Raw genomic sequence first — 14,326 nt, 5'->3', positions numbered from 1 at the left:
TGATGGGGAACATTCCCAGGACCTGACATGGGGATTTTTCAGTGTCTTCGTTATCATACTCAGTGCCAGTTTTTACACATCTTGTAGGACTAATTTGTTATTAGTGAACTAAGAAGGCTTTTGGGATGGCTGCAGGTTACTTGATCAAAGCAGTCTGAGACTCATTTGCCCTTCAGATGTTTAACTCTGTCTTAGAGGCTGATTTCTTTGGGAAACCCAAGAGGGGAACACAGCGCCTTAAGTTTCAAGGCAGTGGTTTTCACACTGAGCCTTGTGGCCTGTTTCAGGAGTGCTGGTAAAAGAACAACTGGCAGTAGGCCACTTGTTAAATTATATTTGATGTCTTTGCCGTGCCTTTCATTTGCGCTTCTCCACAAGTGTCAGTGAAACTACAGAAGGACCTTGGAGCACGTGCTTTCATGGTAAGTGTTGGGAATACGTAGTAGTATGTGGGATCGTGAGGATGGAGCGAGATGTTTGTGCTGGGACAGTGATCGTTGTTCAGTGGCAGCTCCTTTGTAAAGCTTCTGTGTAGAGGAGTCGTGTAGAGAGGCTAAAAAACGCGTGGTGGGAAGGAACCAGGGCTGGCTACTAGGAGGAGCGCAGTGATGCTTTGTACTTTCAGCATACTGCTTAACTGAGACTTGTGAAAACCCCTCTGCAGCCCTGCAAGGAAAATGATACAGATCTATCTTAGGGTTGGTTTTTTTTGCCTGCAAGATGGAAGACCTGGCATGGTCTGGTGGTGAAATTAGGAAAGAGTGTCCCTGAGAGAATGGATGTGGGGTTTGCTGGGGTTTTGAGAGGCCTGTCCTAGACTGTTTTCTTAGGAGGTGCTGAGTGCCTGTGTGCTAGAAACAGGACTGTTCCTGGGAGTTCTTGAGCTGCCTACCTCAACATCCCTTCTGCTAATCTTGGCCAGTATCAGGTGACCCTGGTTGTCCATCCTCTGCTCTAATTGCCAGAATATGTTCCAGGGTGAGGACAACGGTTATCCTTAGTGCTTTCTTAGGTTATTGCTGAGCCCTTTAAGGAGCACATAATTTTAGCTGCTAGCCTGAGGGACTGGAGTCTGTGATCCCAACTGACTGCGCAGGAGAAAAGAAAAGACATCTCCTGGGCAGTCGTACAGTTGGGACCTTTCAGTGTGAAATGGGCCACTCTCCGTGATATTTGAAAAGTCATGGCAGTCAGGTGAAGTCCCTGGTGACTGGAAAAAGGGAAACATCGCATCCATTTTTAAAAAGGGTAGAAAGGAGGACCCTGGGAACTACCACCCTGTCAGCCTCACCTCTGTGCCTGGGAAAATCATGGAACAGATCCTCCTAGAAGCTATGCCAAGGCACATGGAAGCTATGCTAAGGCACATGGAAGACAGGGAGATGATTCGAGACAGCCAGCATGGCTTCACCAGGGGCAAGTTCTGCCTGACCAACCTAGTGGCTTTCTACAATGGAGTGACTGCATCAGTGGACAAGGGGAGAGCTACGGATATCATCTGTCTGGACTTCTGCAAGGCCTTTGACACAGTCCCCCACAACATCTTTCTCTCTAAGTTGGAGAGATAAGGATTTGATGGGTGGACTGTTTGGTGGATAAGGAACTGGCTAGCTAGTCGCATCCAGAGGGTGGTGGTCAATGGCTCCATGTCCAGATGGAGAGAGGTGACAATTGGTGTCCCTCAGGGATCTGTACTGGGACTGGTGCTGTTCAACATCTTCATCAATGACATAGGCAGTGGGATCAAGTGCACCCTCAGCAAGTTTGCCGATGACACTAAGCTGAGCCGTGTGGTCAATGTGCCAGAGGGACAGGATGGCATCCAGAGGGACCTGGACGAGCTAGAGACGTGGTCCCGAGCAAACCTTATGAAGTTCAACAAGGCCAAGTGCAAGGTCCTACACTTGGGTCGGGTCAACCCTCATTATCAATACAGGCTGGGGGATGATGTGATAGAGAGCAGCCCTGTGGAAAAGGACTTGGGGGTACTCATGGATGAAAAGCTGGACATGAGCCAACAATGTGTGCTTGCAGCCCAGAAGGCCAATTGCATCCTGGGCCGCATCAAAAGAAGTGTGGCCAGCAGGTCCAGAGAGGTGATTCTCCCCCTCTAGTCTGCTCTCGTGAGACCCCACCTGGAGTACTGTGTGCAGCTCTGGAGCCCTCAGCACAAGAAGGACATGGACCTGTTGGATCGGGTCCAGAGGAGGGCCACGAAGATGATCCGAGGGCTGGAGCACCTCTCCTATGAAGACAGGCTGAGAGAGCTGGAGTTGTTCAGCCTGGAGAATAGAAGGCTCCAGGGAGACCTTATAGTGGCCTTCCAGTACCTGAAGGGGGCCTATAAGAAAGCTGGGGAGGGGCTGTTTGCAAGGGTATGCAGCGATAGGACGAGGGGCAGTGGTTTTAAACTAGAGCAGGGTAGGTTTAGATTAGCCATTAGGATGAAGTTCTTTACAATGAGGGTGGTGAGACACTGCAACAGGTTGCCCAGAGGGGTGGTGGAGGCCCCATCCCTGGAGACATTCAAGGCCAGGCTGGATGAGGCTCTGAGCAACCTGATCTAGTTGAAGATGTCCCTGCTTACTGCAGGGGGGTTGGACTAGATGGCATTTAAAGGTCCCTTCCAACCCAACAGATTCTATGAGCCATGTGGTATCAATGTGATTACAAGCACATGGGTCAAACAGCTGATGCCTGGCTCCCTCTTTAGCCACCCCAGAGATGTTGTGCCCACAAAGGCATGGAAACAAAGCATAAAGCGGGACAACATTAATGATAATGTACCTGAGATACTAGGCCCGTTTCCTGAGGCAGTGTTACCTTGGCAGATGAGGATTAGCAGGAGGAGTTGAGTTGGGAGGATTGCCAATAGCTGTCACTGTTTCTAGAAAAAGAGAGGCTAACATTCAGCAGTGTAACTCTGGCTATAAAATACTTACTAGGTTTGTTATTACTGGAATACTTAAATGTTATAGAAAGGGGGTTAAAATTAAGAACATTTATTGCAAAATGTTCTCTCTGCAGTCTTTTCTCCCAGGTGATTTTTCAATAATTGCTCAGTTCTCTTGCTTCGGGAGCGCACAGCTGAGGAAAAAATCCATTTGACTCTTGCCAGTTAACTCTGCTGCAGCTGGATTCCTGCTTGTGTCCGTGGGGGTTTGCTGGGCAGAGGAATTGAGGTTCCTCATGCTTGAGCAGTGAGCTGTAATAGTGATTTTGACTTCACACGCTCAACACTGATCTTGCAAAGAGATGCTATTGCCAAAATTACAAGGGTGGGATTTGGTCTCCCTTTGATCTCAGTTTAAATCGCATGGGCAATTTACTGCAACTTAATAAGTAACAGTGCATGAGTAGTGGGGTGCTCACTCTGCCTGCAAACTCACAGTCTGCTCAAATACGCGGTAGAGCAAACTTGCTTTCTTTGCAGGTGAACGGAGTCAAATTCTCTTGCAAGTCAAGGTTTATGCAAAGTTGCCATGAATTAGCTAATGCAGGTATTAAGGAAAATCATAGCACTTTGGTAATGTGTCTGATCAATCTGTTACATGATTTAGTGGGTTGTCTGAAATGGCTTCAGGGATTGGGAGCTTTTGGTTGCGTCTCTTCAGTGTGGTTTGGTGTTTGTTCAACATGAAATGATCCATCTGGTGAATTCAAGGTGAATCAAAGGTCTCTTTTGCAATTCCCACTGCTTCACTGGGTTTCCTTGAAGATCTTTTAATTTCTGCCCAGGTTTAATTGATCTTTGTAAAGAAACACACTAATGATGATTCTGGCTGTGGAGTGCTATGGATTTGCCAGCAGTAGAGTCTGTTACCACAACCTGAGATACCTCCCTCTCTCAAATTACAACTCCTAATTTGATTTATTTTGAGTGTGTTTGTATTTCAACAGTCTGTGGTTTTATTATCCTGTGTTTGTTGCTGTTCTCTTAGACTGTGTGTAAGAGCTTTCCTTCATGCTGGAAGGAGCAGGAACAGGATATAAATACTATTATCATTGCTGTTGCTGAAAATTGCCCAAATTTCCAACACACCAAGCGCTCTCTTTCAGTCTTATTTAGAGATACAGTAATATTCCAAAGGATGCCCTAAAACTCGTCTTCTCTAGTGAAATATATGGTTCGCTCACTAGAAATATAATTTTCTAATAACCAAGAATTTTTAAATCAGAATTCAGCTGCATTCTTAGCATTCCCCAGGTAGCACAAACTGATGCTGATAAAAACGACATGGGCTGTCTGGTGCTGGGGAAGAGGTGTGCATGTAGCGGGCAAGAAACTAAAGTCGCCGGAGTGATTGTTCCACAAAATTTTGCAGAATGCAGCGGCTCCATTTCTCCTAGGCTCTCAGCTGGCCTTGCAGCTGTGGTGGCTCCTTCAGCACATCCTGACTCCTCGGCACCTCAGCTGTCAGGGGACAGCACTGAGGCAGGGAAAAGCCCCTGGCTGGCTCTGTGAGAGCGGGGGGCTGTCCCAGCAACAAAATTCGGTCTATTTTTATTTTTGGAGGGTGGCTGGATAGAGTTCTGCTCTGTGCAGTGCTAAATTAGAGGATGAAACTGTGGCCAGGGGTGTGTGAATGTCTCTCCTCCCTGTGAGGAAGACTACAGAGGGTATGCCTTTCCTTTCCACCATTCCTCTAAGGGCAGGATGATTGTTGCTCACACCCAGGCAGTGCCTTCCCCTGCCTCCCACCAGCTCTGCTGGCATGTGTTAATGCTGGTCCCAGCCTTTCTCCACTCTTTGGAGTTCACTGGAGAAGGGATGAGTAGAGCATGGGAGGCTGGTGTCACCAAGACAGGAACCTGGGCTGGTTTTTGGGCTGCCCCCAGTCTGGATCTGTCTCTGTGGCATCCTTAAGTGGGATAGGAAGTCTTTTTTTTGAAGATGAAAGTAAGCACGTTTTGGAAGCTGCTCTGGAGTGAGGCAAATACAAGGCATGGAAGAAGGTATCAAATGAATGGGGGTAGAAATGGATCCGAAATTCTGCCAGGGGGGCTAGAGACAGCTACAGTCTTAGCCATCTCTAGGCATGTCCAAAGCTTGCTGGTTGCTAATAGGTCTCAGCTGGGCTGGTGAACAGAGTGCAGGAGAGAGGATCTTGGTCTGAGCCACAAAGCCATGTCATCCCTGTCCCTCTGTAGGGCAGTAACACGCCCAGCAAGGGCCCCTTGAATGGCAGCACCAAAGCAATGGCTGTGAAGGACCTCCTCTGCAGTTTTGTGGGCGTTGAGGGCTGTTTCCTTTGTCCCCCTCCTCCCAGACTTGTTCCAGACATGTCTCTGACCTGGGCTGAGGAGGATTGATCCATGGGTCCTGTCTCCAGCTGCAGTGCGGCTGATGCACCTTAACCCTTTAATTTTGTTGTTTTGTTTCAATCCCAAACTTGCATCTCTTGAGAATGGGGGTGCTTGGGAAGGTGCATGTCCCTGTCCTTTCACGGAATCACGGAATCTTCAGAGTTGGAAGGGACCTCTAGAGATCATCTAGTCCAACTCCCCTGCTAGAGCAGGATTGCCTAAAGCACATCCCTCAGGGCTGCATCCAGGCGGGTCTTGAAAATCTCCAGAGAAGGGGACTTTGACATGTGTTGCTGGTAGGAGTGACTTCAGGTTGTTGCTCTATATCCAGGAGTGTGGTATATGTCCATTTTGTAAAGTCCCCATGCAGCTCCTGCCAGAGGACCAGATGGGTCTGGGTCCCAGAGCCAGTCCGGCTCACGCTGTGTAGGGTGACCGTGCTGCTGAACCAGGGGCAGCTGCCATTGAAAGCAGCCCTGGTCCTCTTCCCTGTACCCGCTTTGTCTTGGCACTTCTCTGAGACTGTGGTTAGCCAATTCAGGGAGCAAAAAATGTCCCAAATTATTTCCTTTTTTGGAAGAGAAGCTTTTCTGTTCAGTGGGAGCCTGGGGCTGTGCTCAGGGATGCTATCCTGTGCTGGGGTAAAGAGTCATCACTTCCAGCTACTCCCGGCCAGAGGTCACATCCTCCCACAAATCTGATCCCTGGCACCCTCCCTTCTCCCAAAACAACAGGGACTAACCAGAGCCCGTTTCCTAGTAGGATTTTTCTCATCTGGACTTTCAAGGGACAGCACACCTGGTCCTTCTGGCAGATGTGAGGTGGTGGTAACCGCTGGAGGGAAGGGGCAGCGACGGGCGATGGTGAGTGGTGGCCAGCTGCCTCCTACATCTGCTCAGCTGCAGCTCGAAGCATGTCTGACCTCAGCCGGGCAGCGGTTGTACCTCCGACTCGCCAGTCTCTGTGACACACACGATGTTCAAAGCGCCTTTGCATATAGGAAGTAGTTTAATCATAGTTTTGTTCCCTGTTTCAGCAAATCTGACCAGAGTCTGCATTGTTAAGTGTAAATGTCACACACACAAATATAAGAAACATCTGGTTTAAAGTGAAAAGAGTGAGGAAATGGGTGTTATGGTTAAAATAAAGTCTGCATCCTGAAGTCACTCCTCCGCAGCTAGGTTTTGTTTAGATAGATTGAATGTAACCTGTAATATCAAGACTTAGCTTCTACGTGGAGAAGTGGAGCAAAGGCTGAGTGTTTGCCATAGCCCTAAACTTTCTGCTCAGGTCATAAACACTTTGGAGGCATTTTTCCTGTCTCTGAACATCCTTTTTAGCAAGTTCTCCTCCACAATTCACTACCCCTTACTGTGGTGTGCAGCCCAACAGGGAAATCGTTATTGACTTCAGACTATGATTTACACAGCATCAATTGAATCGCAGCCCATCTTGAATGGGGCCCACTTATCAAGAGAAGAGCTCTGAACTGCAGGCAGCTGTAGAGTGCTGCCATCCCAGCGCATGGGGCCAGCTGCCTCTCAAGGAATTCGGTGCTGTGTACGTGTAGCTGGGTCATCCTCCTGCTTTTGTGTCGCTCTAGCACAGCGCAAAGGAGCGTACAAATTTGTTTTCTCCAGATCCCTGCGACTCTCACAAAACCCCAGCCTGTTATTGACAGCTTTCAAAACTGTGTCCTTGCTGCAGATTTTTGGCTGTCTGTGGGAAGTACAGAGAGTTTTTGGTTTTGTATGTTGTCCAACAGTAGATATGTTGTCATGCTGTGCAAAGGCTTAACGTCATTTTCATATGGCCTAGAAATTTTAACTTTTAAAACTAAAATGGGAAACGAGTGAACTTGCTTTTTATGCCTTAGGACAAGAAAGTTTTGGGTGCTTGTACCTTTCTTATTAGGAAACCATTTGATATCACTTTAAAAGATGCTAGACACGTACACCAATTACATATTTATCATTTAGATAGAAGTCTTGCACTACCCTGCAGGCCTCTTTTAAACTCAGCATTAGCTTGGAAACACAATATATGAAGCCCTATCAATGCAGCCTATCAGGATAACTAAATATTATGCATGGAGCAAAATATTTCCTTTTCATTATGAAAATAAGTGTTCTCTGCAGTGTTAAGCTTCAAGCATGTTGTTCAAAAGATGCGATCAAGACATCAAAGAGAGGAAAATTATTAAGATAGCAGGAACTGAATCAGCTGCCTTTCGTTTGGTAATTAAGAGACAATCTCATGCATTGCCCTGCTGAAATTGCAAACTTTCTTTTTTCCCCTGAGAACTGTGTTCTGAAGTGAGAGATATTTAACCACTTCTAACATGAACTGTTTAATTTTACAGTCATAATAAGACTTAGCAAGAGGCAACAGTCAGCTTCAGCACTGTGCTCTAACGTGGCTCATTAGTGCTCAGACAATGTAAAGGCTCAATACTATTTTCCCCTCCGTTTTGCATGGAAGGAGGTGACAATTTGATGGGTGTCCTCAATCCATCTGACCTGGCCGCGGTGCGTACATCGGATGGTCTGAGGGAAGGTTTCCCTAGTGCCAAAAATATGCTTGCACATCTTATGAGGGCATCCTCACAAACTCCCTGGTTAGGAGGGGTGACAGCAGTGTGTCCCACTCTCTAGTGGTGCTCAGCATAGACGGAGTGCAAAGGTGTCTGTTTTGGAGCTACTTCTTTATAAATTGTCGTCATCTTAGTTGTTTCTGCTACACACTCCAGAACTGCGGTCCAAAGGACAAGATGGGAAAGTAAATGCAAGCCCTGCGTGGGCAGTAATTCAGTGCATCTCCCAAATTTGGGGCTCCTTGCCTTGGCACGCTTCTGGGGTGACCAGAAGCAACACTTGTACTCTCTCATATCTGACTTCATGAATGCTGAGCATTAAAAATCATCGGCAACTTCTGAGAAAATCGGACTGCTTTAATCTTTGTTCTCGGCAAAGAAAGTGGGTCTTGGCTGTGACAGCACTTTGTGTAGGTGTGTCGGAGCTGGCTGTAGCCCTGGGTTTGTGTAGCTGGGGCAGCACAGAGCTTGGTGTATTTACTTAATTTCTCACCTGGACGTTGTGGTTTGCTCTGCAGTATCTACCCTGCCCCTTTGAGGCCAAGATTGTGTCTGCCTGTCTCTGAGCTGTGTCAGGGCTGCCTGTCCCCATGCGTTGTCATTAAGCTGTTATGGTCCTCCTGTCTCTGGCGTTCAGAAGCTGGTACACAGAAGCAAAATTCTGTGCTCAAAGCCTGCTGTTGGACAGGCAACCCAAAGTACGTAGGTTTTTCCTTTTCCAGTGTTTGGTTTGCCATGAAACTGTCTCAAAACCAGTCTTTCGTTTGTTAATGTCCCTCTTTAAGGTAGAAGAACAATCGTCTCTTCCAGGCAGCAAGACGAACAATGTGAGGATGAGTGTGCATGGATGGGCTCATCTCCTTTGAAATTTCAGCCCCTTGAAGTGAGGGATACTTGAACTGGGGCTTCAATGAGAGCAGTTTCTGAGGGGAAAAAGCTATGGTGAAACATCTCTCAGAGCGACTCGAGTGTCAGGAGGCATGGCATCTGTCCTCATCCTTGCCGCAGACTGCCATGTGACTGTTGGCAAATTGCTCATGGTCTGATCTTTTCATTTTTTTTTCTTTCTTTTTAAAATGAGAGTTGCAAAATTACTTTCATGAAGGTCATGGGGGGCTACTGGTGTTTACTAGCTTGATGCAAGCTAGTGCCTTTTCCTTGTCTTTTCCCTACTTCAGTTTTGGAGGATATGATGGTGTTTTTCCACCTTTGTCAGATGCTTTCAGCTTAGTGGACAGAAGGTGCCTTCATGGGGTCATGCAAGTGGTGTGTACGGTCACAAGGAGTACTTGCAGGTTTAGATTTGATCCCTGCCCAGCTGTCCTTGGCTGGGAATATATCACAGCAGTGACACTGGGTTTCTGTAGCCACATGTTACAGCAGCCTTGGGATTTACTAGATGCAAAGTATAGCCTGGGGTAAGGCTACGTCTCCTCTTTGCAGCACGGTCAGACCTGTGCTCTTCCTACTGATATCAGCTGAACTTTCAGATAAAGGACAAGATAAAATCCACCCCGTAAAAACTACATTTCAAAATCCATCAGATAAGCTGTAGCTGGAAATAGAGAAACTATTGCATATGCTGTTTGTGGTAGGTTGTTAATTTATTCCTGGAAAAGTTCCTCTTTGTGTTTTCTTCCCCAAAATTACTTTCCACTTTTGTGCAAAGGCATGGTCTAACCCCATCATCTCTCACAGAGACACATTGCATCAGAGGTGGCGTAATATTGTATGTTGTGCTTTGGGTCTAGCCCCAGCCAAAACCCATGGGTCAGATGATGTCAGGAAGGAGAGATGACACCATGAGCCATTTAAAAATCTGATTAAGGGGGCAGATGGATCAAAAGGAAAACGCGAGTGGGAGCTGAGGCTGCTTGGGGGAGTTAGAAATTTTGCTCCTTTAATCAAAATTACAGCTTGCCTGGGGGAGAGTCTAGAAGTGATGTTTGATGCCATCTCGCTGTGTTTTTGGGGCTGAGCTGCAGCCCCAAATCCATCGAGACTTGGTGATGGAGAGAGGTGCGTGGGAGCAGAGCGTGCGCAGCACTTTGCAGGATGAGAGCTTTTTGGCAGCTTGTGTTGAAGTAAGGTCAGAGCTTAGGGACGTGAGTGATGGGCGGTGGACAGCTTGAAGGGGGAACAGGCTTTTCTTTTTTTATTCCCAGTCATTCCCTCCCTCAGTACTTTTTTCCCCGTTGTAATTTTGTCATTACGTGCAAATTGGTCACTGTAACATCTACTTATCAAAAACCCCCATTGTGCATAATGTAGTTCCCAAATTGTCCTTAATTCCTGTTGTGGGAGAGCTCCTGTCTGCAGTTAAAACCATTGTGGCTAAAAAATGTGCATTTTTAACTTTTGTTTTAGTGAAATAACACAAAGTGAAGAATGTCATTGCAGTTTATGTTCAATCAACCCTAATATCTTAAAAAATGATGTTTTTCCTGCTGCAAGATGGGTAGTAAAAGGCTTTTATTGGAATCTACGTCCTCTGTAATAAAGTGCTGTATCTTGTGCAGAAACTAAAAGCACTTTTGAAAAATACCGAATGTAACAAATAAGTCATTTTATTTAGTTTAAAAAAAAAAGTATTTTGGAAGGAAATCACTCCCAGTTTTGATCAGCCTTGCCATAGAAAAGAAGAAATTATCTCTATGTGTAACATAAAAGGGAGCTTAACCAAAGGCCAAAATAACCAAGCCAAGGGAACATCCAGTGTTTAAAACAAACAGCCCGAGCTTTAAGCTTCTCTCTGATCTCTTCCATTGAAATTCACTCTTGGAGACTATTCGATAGGGAAGCCTCCTGTCTTCTTGGATAAAAGAGAAATTTAGCTGAAAGTAAGGTCTGCGTTGGATGCCCTGGCTCTGCGGCCATGCGGAGGGGGACTGCAGTGGCAGGAGGTGGCACTGTGTCCTGCCAGAGCTGATCAGCTCCTGCCAGGCGGCAGGGGACATGCCACCACTGACTAGTGTCCCCATTCCTCTCCCTGGCTCATGTGCCCATTGCTGCCTCCTGCCTTGTCACGACAAAGGTGACGGAGGCACAGAGTGCTGACACCCACAGGGTGAGATGGTGTTTCTGATGGTTTCTAACTCCAGGCAGTTCAGCTTGGAGCTACTGCAAACCCTTTGTGCTCTGGGCTGCAGCAGTGGCAGCAAGTAGCATCCCAGTGTATAACCATCTTGTAACCCTGTGGTGACCGTGCTGGCTTTTGGGAAACCAGCCACAGTCAGAGCAGGGATCCCCAGTGGCTCAGGGTGTCTCTGCTGCCAGCAGTCACCAAGGCAGTTTCCATGGGCAATGCCAGGGTTGGGATCTCCTGCTCTGCAATGGGTGCCCTTTCTCGACAGTTTCTGAAGTAGCATGAAGGGACCCCTTGGTCTCTCTTAGTCTCTGATGCTGCTGCTTCTGTTAAATCCCTCGGCAGAAGTTGACTGATTCCTTATAGTGAACAAAATAAAAATAGCTGTCTTTAGCCCTTTTTGTAAGAACCTGAAATCTACCTGGAAGGGAAACCTTCTCTTCTGGTTCTTGCAGGCTCCAACCTGCCAATGTGTCATATCCTGGATAGTGCCTAATGCAGGGATACTCGGAAATACTGGGCTGCTGTGGGGAGCAGCCTTGGCAGGGGCAGTGTCTGAAGTAGGGGACCGAAATAGCAACGAAAGAAGGGTTTGGACAGTGTGCTCATCTGGGTGATGTACGTGACTCGAGACAGCTGCAGACTCTGTTGGTACTTGTTGGTGGAGAGGGTTTAGAGATTTTGCACAAAGCGCTCCCCACCTGAATGGGCTGAAGGAGGAATCTGGCACATGGGTTTCAGGCATGACTGCTGTCTGTCTTAAAAACAAACGTGTTTTAAGTGCCTGTGATCAGAGGGTCCTGTTCAGACGTGGTATCACGCTATTCACTTCAGCCTGGTTACTAATCCCAGCACTGAGTTTGACCCTTAAGCTTTTTGCTTTTATCATGTGCTTTGATACGATCGTAAAAATACTGACTGCCTGGCAGAGCTCCAGGGCTTGGCTTTATATTCAAGCGACTGCGAAACGAATGTGCTTAGAGTGGTTTTATGCTTCAGGATATTGTCCTTTATTTTCCCCCATAAGATTATTTTAGAGCTCATGTTCCGTGTTCTGGGGACAACTCTGTGGCCTTCTGCACGTTGCACAGAACAGATTTGTCCCAGGATTGCCTTTGTCCTGGCCATATGGAAACACAGGGCTTTAGTGGAAATACTACCTCAGGTTCCATGGGAGGGGAGATGGAGTAGGAGGTGGATTTGGGACCTAGAAAGCCCTTCTTCCCCCATGATGCTGAAGCCTGTGCTGCTCTCCCCATCAGACGTGACTAGTGTTTGAACTTTGTGAAGCATTTGACACTGGGATATCCCATCCCAGCTGGCCTGGAAGACCGTGTGTGTGTCTGTGTGCCTGCACACAGAGGGAGACGAGAAGTGTTTTAAGAGAAAATCCCTGTGCGTGACTGAGCTGCTGTCCCCCCATGCCAGGCGAGTCAACAGGCTTTTTATATCCCAGAGAATTTGAGTGTGCTACAAAGAGGCTCCAGCAAGTTTATTCTGCTGCTTGGAGGGACAGCTTTGGTTGAGTGGGGTGCACTGCTATGCTGCTGTGTTTCAGCAGCGCGCTCTCTTAATATTGGGCTGTATTAGTTTTATTTCAGTGTTATCTGAAAGGTTGTTAATTTAAAATATGCCCTTGATACTTGCTTCACAAACCCGTTCACCCTTCATTTCTGTGAATACCTGTCCTCCGACTCCTGAATTTTAATCTCTGCTCTAAGGTGCCCTTAGAATGGGTTCTATCTGGGTTTATGTTTATGACCTGTCCTTATGGTGCTGCTTCCATACAGGCTGGAGAGCAGTTCAGTCTCCTGAATACTACATACAAATTATGTCTCCAGTTGCTGCTAGAGAAACACAGGGAACGTACTTTCTGTTTACTTTGTATAGGGAAATGATAGCTACTGCTCTGCCTCATTCCTGCCAAAGGGCAACTTCTTTATTGCAGTGGACATTGCACCCCGTAAGAGTGTCCCTTACTATGTTGAGGGAGTAGATGGGACCTACTACTCCTTAAAGGCAAGTACCCAAAGAGAGCTTCTTTTCTAGGCCAAGGTAGGACATGGAAGTTGAGTCAGATGTTATTAACCTTGGGAATACGTCATGCCCAATGGTAAGCAGCTCCCCGGTGCGCTCCTGGTAGCCTTCTGCTTGTTCTGCTGCCCAGCCTCAGCACGAGGGGCTGAGCTGGAGACCTCAGTCCTGGTCCTTCAACAGGGCAGTGTATAAACAGCTGCTGGGCAGGGACTGAACACTGTTGGATTCTGCCTGTGGTGTCTAATTTGTTCCAAGTGCTGCTAATAATTAGGCAAATAAACTGATTAGTTAGAAAAGGAATTCAGTTTATTGGGAGCATGTTCCAGGAGGATTTTATAGCTCTGAAATAGTATCTTGCCAATCAAATAAGTATTGCAGGGTGAAGAGGAGCACAGTAGCCAGTTTGGCAGTCAGTTGGAGAGTGCTGTCTGCAGCCCAAGGCTCGAAATAAACTTGGTATGAAAATGCACTATTTTATAGCCATGTTGCTCTTTTTTCCTGGAAAAAACAATTTGCCTCCAAAACTCTTTTGCTTCTTATGCCTGGCATTATCAAGTTTACTTGTCCCAGCTGTATGTGCTGATGCTGGCGTTCCCGAGGGATGTTTGCTTGTGAATTCCCTCTGCATTTCAACTCCTTGTTTCATGGATCATTAAGACCTAAGCGCAAGCTTTTCCTGAAGTGTTTTTCTTCCCTTCTTGGAAAAGGCTCTCCCACCTCTCTTACTTCCAGATGCCATCCCCTTGGCTTTGAGACAGTGACATGGTTGTATTGGTTCTTGGAGCGGAGCTTCTGAACATGTTTGGAGAACACAAAGTTGGAAGAGAATTTCAGCTTGTGTCAACCTGAAAACAAGGAATGGCGCTTTACTGGGGTAGTCTTGATACTGCTTTTCTAAAGGGGTCATGAAGTTACATGCAAGAGCGTGGACACAGAGGAAGCTCTGCCAGATCTGCAGGCTGTTTCCATCGCTAGATGTGTCCAGACTGAGGTACTGGAGAGTTTTTGTATGTGAGGTGGGAGAGATGCCTCTGAAGGAGGTTGTAGGTGTGTTGCAGTCTGCCACTGTCAGCTGCTGATTTTGGAGCAGCAGCAACAGGAATGGCGTTTCCTTCTCTCCCCAGCTACAGGCTGATTGTAGCAACTGTGTTTCTCTGTGGGAGAGGGGAGAACAGAATGAGATGGGAGTCCAGCTGTTTGGAAGAATGTTAGGAGCCATGCCTGAACTGACTGCATCCCTTCCACTCCCTGGTTAGGGAACAGAGACCCTTGGAAAATGTTGCTGGTTTCCCTGGGATGAGGGA

At 47.1% G+C, this 14,326-nt stretch overlaps 1 protein-coding gene across 3 annotated transcripts in view; it reads left to right on the top strand.

Annotated features, from left to right (window-relative positions):
* Positions 1-14,326, top strand: part of SH3PXD2A (SH3 and PX domains 2A) — a 280,366-nt gene that overhangs the window by 16,781 nt on the left and 249,259 nt on the right. The gene's annotated exons all lie outside the window — the stretch shown is intronic.

Source organism: Rissa tridactyla, chromosome 6, assembly GCF_028500815.1.
Source record: "Rissa tridactyla isolate bRisTri1 chromosome 6, bRisTri1.patW.cur.20221130, whole genome shotgun sequence".
NCBI lineage: Eukaryota > Metazoa > Chordata > Aves > Charadriiformes > Laridae > Rissa > Rissa tridactyla.
The sequence above is the reverse complement of the archived record's forward strand: the minus strand, read 5'-3'. Positions and strand labels throughout refer to the sequence as shown.